The 20516-nt window shown below is 38.8% G+C and overlaps 1 long non-coding RNA gene across 1 annotated transcript; it reads left to right on the top strand.

The window, feature by feature from the left end:
* Nucleotides 1–16498: 16498 nt before the first annotated feature.
* Nucleotides 16499–19712, top strand: LOC146438647 (uncharacterized). Its single transcript, XR_014852106.1, has 3 exons — nucleotides 16499–16625; nucleotides 19122–19141; nucleotides 19234–19712. It is a non-coding gene; the product is annotated as an uncharacterized LOC146438647 (long non-coding RNA).
* Nucleotides 19713–20516: the final 804 nt, after the last annotated feature.

Below are 20516 nucleotides of genomic sequence, written 5' to 3'. Positions count from 1 at the left end.
TCACAGAATGACAGAAAGGTTTGGGTTAAAGAGGACCTTAAATCCCACCTCGTTCCACCCCCTGCCATGTTCAGGGACATCTTCCACCATCCCAGGTTGCTCCAAGCCCTGTCCAGCCTGGCCTTGGACACTGCCAGGGATCCAGAGGCAGCCACAGCTTCTCTGGGTAGCCTGTGCCAGAGCCTCCCCACCCTCACAGCCAAGAATTCCTTCCCAACATCCCATCTAACCCTCCCCTCTGGCAGTTTGAAGCCATTCCCCCTTATCCTGTCACTCCAATCCCTTGTCCAAAGTCCTTCTCCAGCTTTCTTGTCACCTCCTTAGGTACTGACAGGCTCTCAAAACTATGCCTGGAGCCTTCTCTTCTCCAGGTTAAACAACCCCAACCCTCTTAGCCTGACCAAACCCTTGAGTACAGCCTGGTAGCTGAGAGACTGAGATTTAATACTTACGGAATTTACTGTACCATTGCATTTTCAAATGCAAAAGTAGAAAAAAAAATACGTTTATGCTATTGAAAACACCAAACCAGGTTGTAGAATAAAGCTTCATATTGATAGTCCTTAGGCTGGAATCCAAAATAATGTTAACTATTACTGTGCCTTCAAGAAGTTTTATGAAATTCCTAGGAAAAAGTGTAATGAAACATATTACAGTGGATAACCATCATTAAACAATGCCTTAAAGGTTGTAATATTGCAGATACAGTAGGAAAAATTATACATCTCTGGAATGATGCTCAAAATGAGATATTATTCCCTTTTTTCCCTATGGTTGCCTCATTTTCCAGCCAAAAGACACAGAGAACTATCAGTGATCTCAAATGTCAGGATGTTCATCCTTGAAAGGCTTATTCTACAGGACATGGCCTGTCTTCATCTCAGACATCTCTGTGCTCCTGCAACCTGGGAAAAATAATGAGAGACCTTCAGGGTGGCTTAAAATCCACATAATTATGTCCATGAGATTGCATTATGTTAAACAAAACCCAATTACTCTCTGTCCATTTAAAGTAACATTTTTTGTTTACTTTTCTGCCAGGCTACCTGCACTCACTATGTCACAGCTGTTAGGAAGTTTTGTTTCTGTGGTTATAACCAAAATCGTGGTAAGAAGGGCTTGCAGGCACCAAGAATATCTAAAAAGGCCCAGTTTGCACATTACTAATATGCTGAGGAATGAGAGTACCATCAGTGGTGATTTCCATGAATTTCTGCATTCTGCCTCAAAAATCCCTGAAATTTCAGTCTAGCCTTGCTTCCTTTTGAACCTGCTGTGCATCTTAAAAACTGACCTTGTCTTTCCTCTGAAATAAATCATATTAAACACTCTAGAAAACTACAGGGTGTTCTTACATGAAATCATAGAATATCCTGAGTTGGAAGGACCCACAAGGATTATTCAAGTCCATGTCCTGGCCCTGCACAGGAGAAGAATCCCACCCTGTTCCTGAGAGCAGGCACATGGCCATGAAAACTCCTTCTTCCATCCCTGGATCAGTTTCTTTGAACAGAAAAAAGGGGTTGGCAAAAATCATTGTCTTCATGTGGAACCTGTAATCCCAGCCTTGCATTGCTCAGCTGCAGTGGATAGTCTGTAATGGTTGGAAAATATTAGAATAAAAACTGCATGCCTGGAGTTTTGGGCAAAATAGGCATCTTTCTCTCAGATTTGTTGCTTGTCTATGTTTGCCATGGAATTTATGCACACACTGAAATGCAGAAGGGTGTCACAGTCCCCTGAATGCAGGCAGATGATTTGATCCATCAGGCTTCAGCCCTTGATTAAAAGCTTTGGGAATTTGCAGGTGTTCAATTAGTCACCAGAGGGAGCCCATATTATGTCATAAACACAATAATGACAGAGTGAAAAGAAGATGAGGAGACAAAACCTTTAGGGTGACAGAGTGAGATAATGTCCTTGTTCCCCTCTGCTCCTTGACAATCAGACTCCAGGAATTTGGTGTACAGTGCAGGGTGGATTTTTTCAGCAACTTTACATTTTATAAAGTAAATTTTGAGGAGGATGAGCACAAGCTCTCTTTCTCCTAAGCTATGGATGATTTTTTTTAATTTGCTGATGTACTAAAGGATGCTGGCAAGGAATCCACTTCACTAATGTATGTTAACAAAGGTCAGATGTCGGTACAGCAACATTCCAATTATCACAGAGCCACTTTGATGACACCAAATATGTCTGGATAATCAAAAACAATGAAAAGGAACACGAGATTAGACAGCTTTTCTGTTAATCTGTTATAGGAGGATGTTGAGATAAAGCATGATTTTATAAATTATGTTTTCACTGGGATTTCTTCTCATGACAATACACTCTGTGATCTGGGAAATAACTTTCTGTGAATTGCAAGGAGGGTTTTGTTTATTCCTGTACTAACCAGTAACTCTCTCATCCCCCCAGCTTCTGATTTCCTCCCTCACCGTATCAACAACAAAAAATATTTTACTAGAACTGGTATTTTTCATGAGTGTGCTATAGCTCTGACAAATCACTGATTCTATTTGGATATCTTCCCTAGTTATTTACCAGGGAAATTGCCTCAAATGTATCACGTTTCACTTAGCAGTATTTGCTGTTAGAATTCTCTGTAGAGAATTCTCTGCTTTGCTAAAAATGTGAAGGGGAGAAAAAAAGAAAGGGAATTTTGCACATTTCTAAGTCTTATTTATAGGACTACAATGGTAAAATAACTCTGCTTTGGAATTCACTGGAAGTTTTTATATTAATATCTTATCTGTCTCCCATGATAGACACTCCAGTCAGTCTTCAGGGGAACTCTGGCATTGCTGTAGTCTGTATGAATTTTCCCACATTCACACATTAATTCTCCTACAGACATCTACAAATGATCACAGTATTTCAAGAGTCTTTGTTTTTTAGGAATGATTCATTGCTAGTCGAGCTGTCTTCCTGCCTAATAGAAGCTATTGCCCTCTCTGTGCCTTCACCCTTTAATTGTAAGGCAATTAAATTCCCCACTGTTTGCACTATCTGTGTCCAGAATGAGTCATCTTATCACATAGCCTTTTTCTTTTTTTTTTTCTTTTTTTTTGCTTTTGCTTTGTGCTTAGCAAGATGTAGTTCAATATTTCTCTGTCCTCATGGACCTGGAGGTTTTCTCCATTAATTGCTATTTTTCTAACCTTTATGCCCTAGTTGGTCAGGGCTTTCTCGCATCATTGCATGGAAAATCAAACAAAATAAAATTTCTGTTTCTCACCACAATGCCTTAATTTTTTGGATGTATCCAGTGATGCCACATGAAAAGGATAAAGTATGGCTGTGACTGATAAGCACAGATTTTAACAAAAAATATTCCATCTCCCCCAAGGCTGTCACAGAATACCCAGCATTTAATTTTAGATAGGATCTGAAGCATTTGAACAAGCATTATTACACAGCAGGGAGAAAACGATGTGACCTGGTTTGGGTGTGATGTGTCACCCCAGCTAGAGGTGCTGTCACCTCACAGCCACCACAACTGGCTTTGTCCAAGGGGGCTTCAGAGCACAGCTCTGGAACCTGCACCAAAGTGACACCACCAGGCTCATTTGACAGCATGAACAGGCAGAGGCCTTGTGTGTGGGTTTTTATGGTTCTGATGGTGTATTTGCAACTAGTTCAGGTTTTATTGACAGACTTGGTGCCAGAGGTGTCAGAAAGATGTCCAGAGAACCCAAATTAGGTTTCCTCCTGTGGTCTGCACTCGGTGTGTTTGTGTTAGAGGTGGGACACGAGGATGTGAGAAGGACTTGCACTGCCCTTGTCCAAGTCAGGGACTTTCTGCAGAGCTCAGTGAGAAGAAAATCCTCCTTTCTCAGACTCCAGTGTCTGGATTCAAATAGAAAAGTACCAGAGAAGGGTCATGGGCAGAAAAGATCTTCTCTTGTTCAGACCAGCCATTCATAAGGAAAACTCTGCTGTGTCAGGATGAAGAGTTTTCCTGGGCAGTCTCCTGCCCTGTTTCCTCTGCAATGAAACACTCAGGGCAGCATTATATGTGTTTTCTTATCATCTTTTCACTTACTGGGGTTTGTGACCAACCTGTGTTCTCTGCAACTGTTCTGCACAAGTTCATTATTTTTCTAACAGGAGCCTCCACTTTTCCCTCAGGTTTACATAATCTTTGTGTTTATGTATTTATTTGAAAGCTAAACATTCTTGGTCACCATATCTGCTGGTGAATGTGATTTTCTTTATTATTTGTATAAATGCAAATACATAGTAAGAACCAGCCCATCCATTCAGTACTCTCAGCCCATTTGGAGAAGTGCTGTTTGGGAGAGCAGTCAGATGAAGTGACATCCCAATAGTGACATGGAAGTGTAGTGATAGAGGCAGAAATAAAAGCTAGATTTTATTTTCTTAATTATTTCTGCTTTGGGCCTTGTCACTTTTTCTGAGTGATGCCTGACCTCTGAAATATTTGCTTTTCCTACGTCTTTCTTATGTTACTCTAAGTTTTGCAAAACATAAAGGCATTGATTTCTCTTGAGAACAGTTTGAAACAATTTTCAAGCCTCTTTTCGACTCCTATCCCAGCATTCCCCCAGATCCTAAGCTGTCCCCTCCTCCCACCAAAGCTGTGGGAGCAGCCAGAGAGAGAAAATTGTTGAATATATTATTTTTTCATAAATACTGTAATAAATAGAGCTTGTATATTAAAAACCCAGGCAGACTCTCACTCCCCAGTCCCATCAGTTAATGCAGTTTATGTATCTCCATTAGCACGTTTGCTCACTCAGCAACCTTCCACCATATTTCCCTCAGTATCAAGTATATTGCCAACCTTTGCCAGGATACTACTGAATTAAGGTTATTAGCTGCCTTTGCTGTTCCTTCTAAACTTCTTTGGCTTTGGAGGCTCCTAATGAAATGCTTAAAAGTTATTTCACTGCAGCCTTCTGTGGTGGCATTTGCTTCTTTTAAATGCACTTTTCCTTTCCTGAGTAGTCAGCACATCTCCCTCTCATGGCAATAGAGACTCCTAAGAGTGCCAGTGGCCAAACTTTGCAGCACTTCTGGGGGTTCCACCAGGCAGTAAATTGAATGTAGCAGAGTGTGTGAACTCCTGCAGCTCCTGGCTATATATATTATAATGAAGTGGGAGATGTGCTGATTATCACATAACACAGATGCATTGTGTACAAAATAGGCACCAAGAGGAAAGAGAGTGCTTCGGTTTCATCACTCACTATTATGAGAGGGAAAGGACCCAAGTATGTATAATTATAAACTGCAAATGTCATGCCTCCTCCCCCTTCTTCCATCATCCAGAAAAATCAGCCATTAAGAAGGAAGCAATGCCCTGGGTCTTGCCTATTAGCCTCACAAAATCAGGGAACAAAAAGTTCACTACTACTGTCTGCTGTAAAAGAACTTTTCCATCTCAGGAGTCAAGTCCTGATTTTAGTCCTCATGGGAGTTAAGAAAAGAAGAAATATGATTAATGTAGTAAAGGATTAATATCTACTAGTGGTCAACAGCAGCTGCTTCAAAAGGAAATGCAAAAAATACACAACAAATTTGAAAGGACTGAATCAAGCAAAGCATCTCTCTTGACATTGACAAGAAATCCTCAGGTTTCAATTCAACCATCTCTAAGTAGCCCCCAAAGCTATAAACTTCATGCCCTAGTCATTCCACTTCTGTTTCCTTCCTTTAGCATCACTTTCTGCATGTATAAAGCCATGAAGGGGTGACCTGCAGAGGGAATGGCCATTTAGAACCATCTCTGACTTAATCTGAAAAGATCCCTTATGACTTCACTCTCCACCTCTGAATGAAATCTTTTACAGACAGAATGCTTATGAGGTGTATCCTTTTCTTATTCTACTGCTCCAATTATTTCACTTTGTTCCTGAAAGTGAAAGCAGGTGGAAATCCATGTCTGCACAACAACTGTGTTGATGATACTCTCCTAGTTAAGATGTGGTTCCCTTGCCTACTCATTTTTAGCTATTCACACTGCTATGCTTTGTTTTCTCCTTCAATTTCTTAATATTTTCTTTCCTATCTTTGTTTTCTATTGTATTTAAAGAACCTTTTATGTTTATCTTAATATTCTTCCTCAGTACTGCCTCATTATTTCCATTTGTACTGTCAATGTCCTCTTTATAGTCCCTCTGTTTCCTCACATAAAATTCTAACAATACTGCAGATATTTTCTTTTCTATAATTTTTTAAAGCTCTGTTTTGCTTTCATTTAACTTAAAAGACACATCAGTCATCCCCACTGAAGTTTAATACCTGGTTTTACATAATGGCATGTTCTCCTTTTAAGCTCACTCTATCACCACTAACATTTAGGTAATTTTGTCAACCTTATCTCTTTCTAACCAGACCTGTCTGTTTGTATTATTTCTTAGGAATTCTTCCCTGTCAGGGTGGTGAGGCTCTGGCATGGATTGCCCAGAGAAGCTGTGGCTGCCCCTGGATCCCTGGAAGTGTCCAAGGCCAGTCTGGATGGAGTTTGGAGCAACCTGGGGTAGTGGAAAATGTCCCTGCCCATGGCAGGGGGTGGAACAAGATGGTCTTGAAAGTATCTTGCAACCCAAACCATCCTGTGGTTCTATGATTCCATGATAAATAGTATAAAGTATGACCTTTTATAAGTTTAATTTACCAGTGTTTCTATTCAAAATGCCATCCAGCAAGTGAAAACCATAATCAATCAATCAATCAATGATAATGATAATTATAATAATAATAACAGCAGCAACAGCAACAAAAATTTCTGAAATAGCCTCTAAGAGTCAAATCCTTTATCAGAGCCTGTTCATTTGACATTACAAATGTTATCCACTTTCTGGTATCTCTTAAGCATAGTGGTTTTCTCCCCTTTTATCTCTTGATCCTTAGATGTTACAGTTCATTTGCAGTAAATTTAAGCCCTCAGTTGTAATTGTGATTTTAGATCTTTGAGAACATCTTGTGACCTTAGATTGAAGGATGATGAACATTTGCTGTTGTGCTACTCAATAGCCAATAAATCAGCCCAAACCCTTTCTTAAAATTCTCTAACAGAACTGCAGAAACTACAATTCATTTATCTCCTGCTTTTCCTTTACATTACTGCCCTAGAGAATTTCAGGAAAGCTGAGTGTTGATTAAGGTACAATAAATCCAACAAAACAGGATTTCTAACAGAAGTTATCAAAGATCTCAGATCTCAATGGGCAAAAATCAGCATAATTTCACAGAAGCAGAATTGATAAATAGATTGACACTGGCTGAAGGTGCATTTCCAGGTTTGTAGTGTGGTTTGTAAGCCATGAAACACATTGCACACATGTCCTTGTGGGTGTTTGACTTATTTGTTCACTGATTTTTGAAGCTGTTGACCAATTCCGTCCAAACCTAATGGACAGTGTAGAGTCTGCAAATAAATTGACATACTATAGATCCTTTCTTTGTTTTCCTCCCATTCAAATTAGGAAGTTGGACAGAGTAGACCCTCCCTATTGATTCCTCTGCTAAGGATGAAGTGCAGCTCAATCCTTATTAGACAACAGAATATTTACTTTCACATGGGGCATTATGACCAGAAAAAAGGAGATTTAGCTGAAATTTGAAGCCTACTGGGCAGCTCAGACACAAAGCAATACAAACCCAGTCTTATTAGTCCCATAATTTGCATAAAATTTGCAGAATTTAATAGTAATGTGATAGTAATATCCTTTGTCTTTGGGCAAGTAATGGTTAAAATCCTTAAATTTATATTTCAAAGAGCTACAGCTGCCAATGAATCTGTGAGTGCTCAGGTTGCTTGAATTCAAGCCTCAAGGAATCAGAATTGGGTGCTCACAAAATGAACAGAAATAAATTCACTCAGGAAACCAGTGACAGGACAGGATGAAATGGCCTCAAGGTGTGCCAGGGGAGGTTCAGGCTGGACACCAGGAGGAATTTCTTGAGTGAAAGGGTGGTCAAGCATTGAAGGAGTTGCCCAGGGAGGTGGTTGGTTCCCCATTACTGGATTTGTTCAAGGAATGACTGGATGTGGCACTCAGTCCTCTGGTCTGGCTGACAAGGTGGGGATTAGTTAAAGGTTGGACTCGATGATCTTGGAGTTGTTTTCCAACCTAAAATACTCTGTGATTCTGTAATTATAAGGTGCATTTTTCTCCTATTTTAGCCAAAAAATTACTGGCATATTTCATAGTCCATTTTCAGCTAAGCTCTTCCGCAGCAATGTACAAAATGAGTTTTCCACACTTAAAGCATTTACAGTACTAATAGAGAGGAAAGCACATTTGATGAGAGAGCTTTGCAAAGAGCCATTGAGTACTCATCTCCAATTTGTGGTTTTGATGCTTTCCCACTGTGTTAGCAGAGGCTCTCGACAAAACTCTCAGAAGAAACACATTATTACAGCTTCATTCAACTGAAACTGTGACAATTCACAGGAGCCTCATTCTGCACACAATACATGCCAGGGAAAGAAGAACAGGAACAGAATCAGGGCTCTGAGAACACCAGCTGAGGGGAAATTATACATACATTGCAAACGTGGTGGGGTTTTGCAAGAGAAACTAATTAGAACTGTAAAAGTTACACTTTGATGTCAGGAGCAAAGCTGTACTGTGGAAAATCTCTGTTCTAAATTTGGATGAGAAGGAATGTTGTAGGATTTGTGTTTATTTTGTAGTATTTCTTGGGATGCAGTTTTAGCTGAGGAGCCTTTGCTGTGATGTATCATGCCAAGGTATTTCACAGCAGTGTGACATCACTCTGGTGTGTGCTAATTATGTAACCTTGGCTCCAAGACAAAACTAGGATGGCTTTCCTCTTAGTAGTACACTGGTAATTGGAACTCTCAAGTGAGGAGGGATTGCTGCTCATAAAGCTTTGTCAGAGAGAGAAAATCAGTGTTTGTCCTGATCACAGGGTGCCCAATAGCTTTGTGAACAACTAATTGGGATAATAAACACAGCAGCAAAGGCAAGAGGAGGCAGGAGAATGCAGATGGTACCATCTCACACTGACTCGGGTCCAGGCTCTTTACAATGCTGTGTAGAAGTTCTCTTTAATCACTCTAAAGATCACAGAATCATTTTGGTTGGGAAAGACCTCTGAAATCATTGAGTCTAACCATGAATTCAGCACTGCCAAGCCACCACTAAAGCACAACTCTAAGTTCAGCATCTCTGAGAAGACCTGAGAAATAAAGCAAAATCTCATAAACAAACCTCCTTCAATAGCTACATTAAGATTAGCAAATGGGATAAGTATATAAATATCCTCTCAGAGGTATTTAGTTCAGCTTAGCACACACATTCATTGCCCTGCCAATCCTTCCACCTTCAGTGGTAAATTACTGTTTCAGCAGTAAGATGCTTCCTTAGCACAAAAGAAGTTCTTCATCTTCTCCAGTCATCCAACAATTTGTGCTGTCCAATTTTTTGGAAAAAGCTTCCAGCAAGTGGTGAAATTTAGAACCTGAAGAACCTGAATAAGGGACTGTTGTACTGGAATTACTTCTGTATCAGCACAAGCAGTAGGAAAAAGCCCCAGACTTTGCTCTTTCATTGCTAGCTGGTTGATTATTCCAGATTTACTTTCTGCCATATGCTATGTAGTACGGAAAATGGTACAGAGTGTATCTGGAGATTGTCTTGGTTACACATCTTCATGCATTCAGTCCAAGAACTCACATCAATACCAAGCAGCTACACTTATTGTAGCTCCCTACCTAGGGAGGCAGGACCTGTGCCTGGGAAGGGAGAAAAGTAAAACAAAGCATTGCAGTTCACTTAATTTTCAGGTGTAATGGTGCTTGAAAAAGTATCTTGACTTCTAATTTTTTTTTTTGTTTTTGTTATTCCATTTTGGGTGCTTCATTTGTATCTTGCCTAGTAAATAGAATTATTATTATATAAGTGCAATGTAATACTACTACTCATACAGCAGCCAATACACAGTGTGTTAGCTTTATTAAAATTCAAACCTAGATGGCTGCTGAGTGTTGGAAAGTACATTACCAATATAACTGAATTGATTTTGTTGAACCCATTGAAGGTGAAAACATTGGGCATAATTTGTCTACATTTCTGAAAAAAACACCCACATTTGAGACTTTACCACACAGCAGATCCATTTGTAAAGCCAGACAGCATAATACAGACTAAACAATGTCCTGGAAAATAGACATAAAGGTCAGTTAAAGAACAAAATCTGATTATGCTCAGGTTGGTACAAAATGCAGTATTCAAATCATTCTTAGTGTTGTCTTTGTAAGGATTGTTCCAAAGCTTATTAATCTCACTATGTCATGCTTCATTCTTCCCACTTTACTAAAGATCAGGTGCTGGATGTGTGCATTAACCTTTCAGGGTTGGTCCTGGGAATGTACTTCCTATAGAGCATGAAAAATAGTTATTTTGATCCCTATAGAAATCCTTCAGGACTAACTGCATACAGCTTATTCCACCTTGTCGTTATTCAGCACAGAGAAAAGAGAATGGATGAAATGAAATCTTTGCCAAAACTTTTTCAGGATCATATAGAAAACCAGTGTGTGTTGGTGAGGTGCAAACCCAATGGAGTAACAATCCAGCAGTTATCCATGGAACACATATTCACTTCTGAATGTGCTGGAAGCAGAAATGCCAAAGTGCAGCTGACTGGGAGGAATATTTCCTGCACAGTTCATGACTATTTAGAGAAACTTTTAAACACTTAATAATATCTTATTAGGAAAAATTGTTGGAGACAAAATGTATGTTATTAAAAAAAAAAGTGGAAGTGGGTAAAAAAGTGTTATTTCATATTTTTGAGTTGTGTGCTGTGAATAAAAAGCAGCCATCCTTGACCTATGTGGCTGATGAAAAACTAAGTGGGAGGATGAATTCTGATAGAGAGATATGATGCTGAGAAAAGAAAGGAGTAGATTGAATAATGTGTCTGGGATTGTAACTAATTCAGAAATAAGTCATGGACTGAAGTGTAACCAAGGACTGGAATATAAATAGTTTGAGCAGAACAATGGGAGTCTGCAGTGGAAGCAAAGTGACAGGGTCAGTAAGGGAAGGAAATACAAATGAACTCCAAAGCAGGAAAAATGAATGGAGAAAAGCTAATTCCAGGGGTATTGCAGATCTGTGGAAATATAATAATGAGAAATGCGTCATCAACACCAGGAAAATGCAATCTTTTTGGCCAACATTTTGTTGTGAACAGAAATTAATTTTAAGTCAGATCTTTGTCCATCCATACAGGATTTTATGGACCTCAGTGACTTAGGATAAGAGACTACATTCATTATTTGATTAATCTCTGTATTTCATCTATGTTTCACCTCCTTGTGGATTTTTATTTTCCATTCTTTAAATGCTGGACTGATGTGATATTCCCTAAAAAGACTGTTGGTTCTGTTGTTGACTTAGAACAACTTGGGCTTGAGGTGATGCAGCAGAAAGTTCTGGAGACAAGAACTGTAAGTCTCCATAGCAGTAGGAGATAAACATACCTTTAGTCAGTCCAGTTATTTATTTTCAATGTGTTTTTTAAAACTTCTGAACAGCCTGTGATGAAAATATAAAGCACATGAGTGGGTGTAGAATGGTGTCAGATAATTCTGACACACCCTGATGGTGTCAGGACTGAGGGCTGGGTTTTAGGTGTCTGCTTTTAAAAATCATTCTCATTCTGTCAGACGAGTTCCATGGCAAATGTAGGAAACTGAGGCACAAAAGGGCAAAAAAGTAACTCTGTGTTATTCAGGGAGTCTGTCCATGGAGCTGGATCCAGAAAGCACTGCCTTTGGATCTCAGACTGTGAGGAATTCTTGCAGGGAAAAAGCACCATGAAATCTTGCTTCTATCCTGCCATTGACATTAACAAAATCCCTTCATTATGCAGAAAGATTTGATGAACTTTGTTCTCAAATCTCTTAACTTTAGGAAATGAAATAAAGTTCAGAATAAAATTACAAATGGCAAAAGAATTTTGTCTACTTAGGATATTCTCTTCTCAGCAAACTCTGGCTACCTCCCTATTCCCTAAAACCAGACATGCTGGAGGTCCTCAAGAAGAAATAACAAGATGCTGTAGTGGCAAGTTTACATGTGCCTCGCTTAGGAAATAACATTCTTTTACAAAGAATAAAGCTACGAGGATAATATCTTAAATCTTCCCCCTTGAATGCCAGCACAGCTCCAGTTTTGTAACATTTATGAAGTGTTTTGTAAATTCACTCCACACTATAACCAGAATGTTCACATCACCTACGTGTTGATCACCCACTGGGATACATCCATGCCACAATAAAGCAGCTCCCATTGGTGACAGGACAGAAAGTCAGGTACACTTCCACTTTTGGAATACTTTAAAAGCAGATCAACCTTAAGACTGAAGAGAAACCATAGAACCATAAATATGCTGAGCTGGAAGGAGCCCACAAGGATCATCGAATCCAACTGCTGGCCCAGCACAGGAAAATCCCAAAAATCACAGCATGTGTCTGAGAGCATTTTCCAAAATGCTGTGGTCCATGGCATGGTTCAGAGTATGATGGGTTTTATTAGTCAAGCTCCACAGCACTTTGTAGGGTTTGTTTTAAACAAAACCTTCAGGTTTGCACTGAGGTGCTCAGGAGCAATAGGGACTAGAAAGATCTTGATTATTATAATGCTTGTATCATGGCACACAAGGAAAAGATGGGGGATATGAAAGATATCTCTTCTCCTCTGAGAGGTAGGAGGCTGGACATGCTATGGAATTTGATAATGAAATGAAATCACATAGGATGGGCGAAAAAGGGTCTTGAAGGAGGTTGAAGAAATGCATCCAAAGCAGGAAGAGCTGTCAGACCTTTGAACATGACCACTTTCCCCTTTATCCCTCCAGGGTTTTGTTACTCTGCCTGATGTTTCACCCTTCACAGAAAACTTGTTTCAGCAGCTCCTCTCAGTGCTTCCCTGACCATTCTCCTACTCGTGTCAGGGAACACAACTCAAACAAGGATGAAGGCAAAACAAGGGAAAAACAATAACAGTTTGAGAATATTTGTTGTCATTCTGTAGATTACACATACCCCATAGATCTCTCACTTCAAATCTGGACTGGATTTGTGTTTGTAAATCTGTTAGGTAATAAAATAATAATTTAAAATAAATATATATATCCTTTTGAAAACTTCCTCTTAACATAGGATAGATTTTTAAACCCTGAAGCATTGAACACATCCCCTTTATAAAAATGGGCAAGAGGCTTCAGGCAGTTGATTTGCACAGATTTACATTGCTGTAGAGCAATCTTCTATGGATCCCATTGAAAACATTGCCTACCAAATATTATTGTCTTTCTCAGAATTTTCAGTAAATTAATCAAGTGCAGAAAATTGTGGTTTTTCAGAATAATCCCTGCATGACTTATCATGGTGGTTTCTCACTGTATGAAAGTTTGTCCCAAGACTTTTTGAGTATTTGTTTGAACAAGCAAACAGAATGGATATTACTGGAAAAGTATCTTAATTTGTGTTCCTTACCTACCTCATTTTCTAGGACTGTTTAGACACAGCACCATCCACCTTCCATGAACATTAAAGATTCTGTTTGCAGTCAAGATGTGTGAATAAACAAAAATGTTTATTAATGAGATCACACAGGTGTTCAAGAGATTTCCTGAAAGGTAATCAGGAGAGTGAAGCCAGCCCAGTTTCCAGAGTGAAGAATCACAGAAACACTTCTGTAACCATCCTACCTCAACCTTCCCATGTGCTTGTCTCAGTGTTTTACCTTGTAGCAGGATTTTTACTGCAGAATCCTCTTGATTTTAATTAATTTTTGCAGCCACTTGCAACTGCCTAATTAAAGACATTACCTCCTCTCCTCATGAGCTTGGTTTTTGTGATTGTTATGCACATTGCTAAGAGAGAGGAGGGTTAAAGTGTGTTCTGGGCAGAACCAAGTACAGTCAGCTCTGGTGGGTTATCCCACTGGCTCTGACAAAACCCTACAAACACATGGGATTAGCTGAGCCTGGCAAAGCTGATCAGCACAGAGGCAGACATGGCCTTGCTGGTTCCAGAGCTAACTTGAATGTCTATTCTGTGCTCTCAGGAATGAAAGGGATTTGCTAACCCCACCTGAGCTGACCCTGACAGACCCGAGCTGGCTTTGCACAGCTCCCTGTGTTTTGTCTTCATCCTGAACTCCTCAGCTCTTGGTGCTCCTGGAGATTTGTCACTGTTGCATTAATGCCACTGAGCTATTCCTTGACCTGGGCTGTCACTGTGAGTTATGGACCAAAGCAGCAGGAGATTGATCCCTTCTGTTTTATTGGGTGTTTGATGTTTGGAAAAGGGAGGACTTCCATTGCCCCACTCTGAAAGGGCTTTATAGTCACTTGCCTGGAGCCAGCTGTTGTGTTTTGGTGTCGTTTCATTGAAGTCAGTGGAGTTATGTCAGGAAAACAGGTTACAAGGGAAAAGATTAAATGCCATGTACTTATTTCATATTGCTCTTGATGTTTTGTTAACATCTTATACACTATTTCCACATTTGCTTTGCTAAGAAGGTGTATTCCAAGCATTTCCTTGGAAGAAAAAATTGGAGGGATTCCTACAAATATATATGAAATCAATTATTTTATACTATTTCAGTTTGAATAAACATTAACAAATGACTAAACAAATGGCACTGAATTCAATTAATGTCACATGGGTTTTCTCCCTTATTTATTTTAAAATCCAGATGTCTGTTTAAATGAATTGTTCCTGCTCAATAAAATACTAACCATAGTGTTTTTAATTTGACTTGTACAGACAGTTCATTTTCAAGGAAATAATTTATAATTTTGGAAGAAAATGTCAGTTTTAGACTGACTTTTTTAAGCTGCAATACTGCATTAGTACTTTTTACTAAAAGGTTTTTGATCCACTATACACTTAATCTGATGGAAAAATTAACAAACATTGAACCAATAATCTAAAATATTTTTTTTTTTAAATTCCTCTTGTAATTACCAGTGTTAGCCAGAAAAGAAATATACTGAAGCATGAAGTTTGGCAGTTCTCCTTCAATACTAGCAGTTAAGAAAAAATTGTTTTTAAAAGTCAACATAAATCTAAAATTAAAATGCCAATGTAAATATAAAACAAAAGAAAGAATTTTCTGTTGGAAACACTGGATTTCTCCATGGTCTACAAAAGTCCAACCCATTATTGCAAAAGACCAATCTGGCTTTCCATCATTGCTCAAAAGTAAAAAAAAAAAATTGCAACTCATTCGAAAGTTGACTTAATATCATGTAGACAGTATGTCTACAATGAAGATTTCAGCACAAAAAGACCTGAAAGACAGATAAAAATTGAGTGCTGCTGTCCAAACACAGCAGAAGGTTGACTTTATAATGCTTAATAGCATCCCCAGTTGGAATTGTGTCAGAGAGAAGGGAGAGCAAGAAGAACCAAACCTCTGGGAATTCATGGACTGATTGCCCCTTGTAGTTGAGGGAAATCTATTTGCAGAAACAAATTGACCTTGCCAGCGAGATAGAGACACAGATGTTAAGTGATGTAACCAAGGCTCCAAATCTGCTGAATCACATGGAGCTCTTGCAGAGTGAAGAAAGTGGTAGAGGCTATTTTTACTGGCAAAGGACATTTTTGTTGAAATAGAAGTGTCTCTATTGAATCTTCAACAGATGTCTAATGTGAAAAATGGGTTTATTAAAATCTACTCTCCCACCTGTGGAAGACATGTGAGAGACTGAAATCCTTAATGGCTTCAACATTGCTAAAATCATCAAAGGATTTTTGCTCACTGTAGCAAACTGTAAAGAAACTGCTGCTCATCTGTGACCCCTGAACAACCCCTCCCCAAATACACCTCCTAACTGGAACCAGGACTGTGACTTGGGATAAGATAAAGGGATATTATTGTCCAATCTCAGGTCTAGGGAGAAAAAAGTATCCAGAAGTGATACTGGAAGAGAGACTGGGATGCTGATTGCTCAGACAGTCAGGGGAAGCTGTGATGGGCAAAGTACCTGACGGTGAGCACAGCCCAGCTCAGGCTGCAGCTGCTGATGAATGAGAGGAGGGAAGAGGTGAACCCAGTGAGGCAGAGACTCTCCTTGTCCTTATCAGTGAGCTCAGCTGTGATAACTCCCCTGTCCAGAGCTACCAGGACATTCTCAGGTGGCCTGAAGGTGTTCACTCTGCTGGTTAATGAGCACAATGGGGCACAATGGGCCCAGCTGACTGATGGGATGAGCAGCTGGATGGACTGACAAGGTCAAATTCTTCTGAATTGTCCCTGATCCACAACATCACAGCATCCAGGTGTCTTTTATCCACAACATCACCTCATCCAGGTGTCCTTTATCCACAACATCACATCATCCAGGTGTTCTTTATCTACAACATCACATCATCCAGGTGTCTTTTATCCACAACATCACATCATCCAGCTGAAACTCCCACCCCAGGGGAGGTGCCTGGGAGTTCCTACCTGAACCTGAGTGAATATAAATCCATATAAAAGTTGTTTTTCAGGGATTTCCCTGGGAACTTTTCCTCATTGTCCAATGTATCCTGTCTGTGACCAACACTTTGACCAAGACTGCTCACCAACCAAGTCTCATTGCAAGGCATGTAAGTGGTGAGATCCTTACACTTTGTTCTTTCCTTCTCTTTCTTATGCATTTCCTTATGTGATATTTTTATGTTTTTATATTGCTATGTTAATATTGATAACAACCAAAATGGCTATATATCTGTTTTCCTGTGCAATCAAATTGTTCTGCAATAAACCCTACCTAAGTATATTTACAAACACCCTTCATTTAGTATTGTTTGACTCTAATTTGCCTCAAGGGATTTATTAACCAGAACCTGGGTTATCATTGCTTTCTACAGAGAGTTTTAGCTATGTGAAACAGGCAAAACACAGATGGATTTTTTTTTCAGGTTTTCATGTTTTGAGAGGACTTTTTCCAAAATTAATAACTCTTTTTGAAACCTCACATTTCCCCACACTTAGAACAAAACTCATTTTTCAGGAGAAATTATCTCACAGAACCCGAAGGATATCTTTAGTACTTTTAGTGAACTAAGGAGGTGTTGGATTGCAAAGGTCTAGATGAACTAGAGGTCTGTCTAGACCAGTCTGTGGAAGGGAAATTCACTGAGAGTTGCTAAATGCAAAGCCAGTGGTGGAACCTATGTGAATAACTGGGTCTGGAAGGATATTCATAGAAATCTTGGTATAAACTGGTCCTGTCCTTTCACTCTCCCCTAGGCTTCTGGTTTCACCACTATTGCAAATGGTTCTGGTTAAGTGGGATTTGGTTTGGATCAAGAGCAATTCTGATGTTTTAGTGACATCTGGACTCAGGTAACAGCAGTTTTCACACAGTGGTTTATGCTGGCCTAGAAAAAGGGGTATTTCATTAATGTGAGGTGTGTTAAAAGTCAGCCCTAGAGTTTGACTGTAATGTCATATACCCAAGAATTAATATGGATAATTTATTATAATTATGTCCATTATTATGGACACTCCTGCAGTGTGTCCTAGAACTTTGCAAATAAGGATATTCTTGATATATTCCTTGTTTGAAGGTACCTTTATTCAACATTTCTTTTTGGTTTTGCTTTTTTGAAAATCAAAACCTGACTTTGACTAAAAGTAGAATGCAAAGCTCAACTGAGTCACAAATCTGGCCATTGGCTGCAGCATTCCAGTTACTCACTGTGGTTTTTTGGGAGCTTCATTGTTAGGTCAGAAAAACAGCTTGGATTAGGTAGAGTTCTGAGATGAAAATAAAAGTAAAAACTGTGCTCACATCAGCTGCCACTGACTCAATCTTAAGGTTTACAAACTTCATTTTTGTTTACATTTTGATATTAGTTGAAGGAATTTGGTTCCAAATTATTAATACCATCAAGAACCATTACAATTCCTTATACCTGCAGGCAGAAACCAAATGTCATTGCCAGGAATAGTTACAGTGATGACTTCAAGGCAAAACTGTCCTCAAATTAATTAATTTGGGTATAGATATCAGCCTAGCTTGAGCTCTGTGCAAATGTGGTGTCAAAATCACCCCCCAAAAATTCATGAACATGCAGGAGGTTGGTTTATCTTGTTGCACTCTCAAAATCAAATAGTCCTTATTAGTGACAACGTAATCAGGACAGACACTATTTAAATGTTTCTGCATATCTTTGAGGACTTAAAGAGAAAAATGTTCATTTGGATTTAAAGAAAACTGTATATGGGTCAATACTGCTACAACCACTGATAAATTTCCACTGAGTTTTCTAGATATAGTAAAAATCAAAAGTGACCCAATCTCAGGAAAACTTCACTCTTGCTTGGCAGCTAATTAAATAGATGCACCTCCCATTCTCCTTATGCCATTAAACTATGCTTTCCATAGTTGTTTAATATTACATTTCTAAGTGGAAAATTAAAAAAGCATGTCAATGTAATGAGTTATATTTGTAAGCCTTCTTTTCACCAAGTGACTCAGGGCATTATAAAGACAATTAAAGTCAAATTGTAATCACACAAATGGTCATGAATGCATGTTAACTAATTAGAGAAAATCTAACCCCCAAAATTAGACTAAAAGTAAACAAATGTGGTACCAATGAAAGCAAACAGTAAAGCAAGACAACAGGTTGTTTGTCATAGTGTTGTTTCAGGAAGTTTAAAGATATTTTAATTTGTCTCTGTGATTTGTTAAAATTGCATTTTGTTGGGTTTTCTACCTTAAAAGACGTAAGGCAGGATTTTCACACATCTCAAAATCTCATGAAATATTTATGTGCCTGAAACTTATCCATGGATGGCATAGAGAATGCTGACCCTAGGCAGCTGGGCTTCCTGCAACCTGTGCCAAAGCATAGCTTGAGAAATCCCTCTCCTTAGCTAGGGAGCAACTTAAAGCTGTCAGCAAGGACACATTTCCTTCCAGACTTTGTGTGTGAAAATGAGGGCTGCCAGCAGTTACCTCTGTCCCTTCAAGACTGACAGCCTGAAATTTTCTTTTCCATCTATTAAAAAAAAAAAAAATCAGACTTCTTTGCTGCAATGTACAGACTTCATAAATATTGATTTTTATTTTTTTTTAATTTTTTTTTTCCTATGGAGGTAATTTACTCTGCTTTCTGGTGAGTTCTCTTCTGAGAAAAGATTGATCTGTGTTTGGACCTCTTCCAGGAAAAGGTGAGAATTCAACTGAGTCTTCTATTCATTTTTACAGATGGCCACACTAATCAAGTTATGTTATTTGAAAAGAAAATGTCTGGCATTTCATACTGGGAAGAGCTTTGCATTTCTGATTTGTGTTAGATAGACTGAGCATGTTTACTGAAGTCAGGCCTTGGGGATTCAGGCAGGGGAGGAGATGCATTTCAGCTGAGTTTAGACTTTGACAGCATCAATGTCTAACTCTAAGCTGGTCATCTGGGATCTTTCCAGTGTCAGGGGGAAGAAGTGAGAAGTGAGATTGTTTTATCTGATCTACTCAAGTTTCAGGTTCATTTTTTCATTTAAAAATTTTTTTCTTTCCTTATTTTTTTTTCTCAAAGGGCACCCCTGTTTATAAGGGGGTTTACCAGGCAAGAGAAAAAGGAATTAACTTATTTAATCCGTGGGCACTTAGCAACTGTTAAATAATAAATGTTAAAAAAAAGATGAAAGCAGCATCAAGTGATTGTCTACTATGTCTTTGACTCAAACCCAAGCCAATTAAAGATTTACCATTTCTGATCAGTATTTACCTTCCCTGGCTCTCAGTGTTTACAGTGATGGAAATTATGTAGTTCTTTCAGGTAATCTATTAACCATTTCATGATCCTCACCATGAGCCACCAGGAAAGTTTCCCTCCAGTCCAACATAAATCTCCCCAGACAGACTTTTAAACCTCCTGGTTTTTAGCTGATCTATGGTTATGGGGAAGAGGCAATTTCCTGGTCTGCAGCAACCCTTCTGTGCATTTCAGTATTGCTAACATATCTTCCTTTGATCTTGTTTCTCACTGATAACTGGAGACCTTGTCAACAACCACAATTCAAAATATTTTGACTGTTAAGACAAAAAAAAAAAAAGGAAATATATTTAAAATGCTTTCACTGCTTTTAATTACTGAGGCTTTCAAAATTTGTTAGGGTTTTTGTTTCCCTCTTCAACTTAAGAGATTTTATCAATGCCAGTTTGACAGTCTGATGTGGTTTAACACCAGTTGTAACTAAGTACCAAACAATCCCTTGCTCATTCCCTCAATCCCCTGGCCTGGTGGGATGGGGAAGAGAATCAAAACCAGGTAACACTTGTGGATTGAAATAAGAACTAATTTAATAATTGATAATATGAAGAATTAATTATTCATAATTTTAATAAAGTAAAATATAATAATGGAATCATAGAACAGTTTGGGTTGGGAAGGACTTTTTAAACATCAAACCCCTTGCAATGAACAGGGAAATGGAAACACAGAATCACAGAGTTTGGGTTGGAAAGGACCTTAAAAGTCATCTCATTCC

This window comes from Lichenostomus cassidix, chromosome 4 (genome assembly GCF_008360975.1).
Source record: "Lichenostomus cassidix isolate B80296 chromosome 4, HeHo_3.0, whole genome shotgun sequence".
Taxonomy (NCBI): Eukaryota; Metazoa; Chordata; class Aves; order Passeriformes; family Meliphagidae; genus Lichenostomus; species Lichenostomus cassidix.
This window is presented reverse-complemented; position numbering and strand designations above follow the sequence as displayed.